Here is an 859-nt window from a genome sequence, read left to right on the forward strand (position 1 = left end):
TTGAAAATCTGCCAACAAAAAAATAGTATGAAAAAAAAGCGGAGTAGTAATTCAATGGCTAAGTCATTCGACTTTCAACCACTAAGTCGAACATTCGAGTACCATTTCATTTATTTTAGTCCGGGCAAATTAGTTGTACCACTAGGTAAATAGGGTGAGAACTTTTGAAGTGTTATATTCACTGAACTGGATGGCTTAGCCGCGAAAATCTCATTGATTTTCTGGACAACAACAACAGCACATATTTTTCATAGTTGAAAGCGTGAGTCAATTGAAGCTAGACCACCATGGAAAACCTGGAAACACTGGACGGCCGTTTCGTCCTGTTATGGGACTCCTCAGCAGTGCGCATCCACGAACCCGCTCTCGCGAGTTTCGAACCCAGGACCTACCAGTCTCGAGTCGAAGCCCTTAACCGATAGACCACTGAGCTGGCATCCAACGGTGTTAATGTCTAACTTCAACTGATCCACGAATTTGAGCAACCATTCACCAATTGTCTTCAGTGAGTTCCTATCTCACAACAGACGTGGTTTTGAACTCCACTGGTCACTGCTTCTCACTAGAGCTCCTAGATATACTTCTCGAAGTCACTGGTGAGCATATGATTATATTAATTATCAGAAGGGGTTTTGTGGAGATTTAGTATTTTTCATAGTAAGGCATATACCTTAATTTTAAATATAGATATATAGTGGTATATGTTGCTTGTAATTGGCGATATAAGTAGTATGTAACATCAGACGGGAGTGAAATGCCTGAGAGTAGAAGGTTGAGAAAATTGAAATGAAGAGAACAGAAAGTAATTGTAATAACAACAGAATTGAAAAATCATGAAGTATGTAAAAGACAACGGAAT

At 39.3% G+C, this 859-nt stretch overlaps 1 protein-coding gene across 1 annotated transcript in view; it reads left to right on the plus strand.

Moving 5' to 3' along the window:
* Smp_132560 (hypothetical protein) overlaps positions 1 to 859 on the plus strand; it is a gene marked incomplete at both ends in the record, with an annotated part of 198,872 nt that overhangs the window by 33,446 nt on the left and 164,567 nt on the right. The gene's annotated exons all lie outside the window — the stretch shown is intronic.

Source organism: Schistosoma mansoni, chromosome 3 (genome assembly GCF_000237925.1).
Source record: "Schistosoma mansoni strain Puerto Rico chromosome 3, complete genome".
NCBI lineage: Eukaryota > Metazoa > Platyhelminthes > Trematoda > Strigeidida > Schistosomatidae > Schistosoma > Schistosoma mansoni.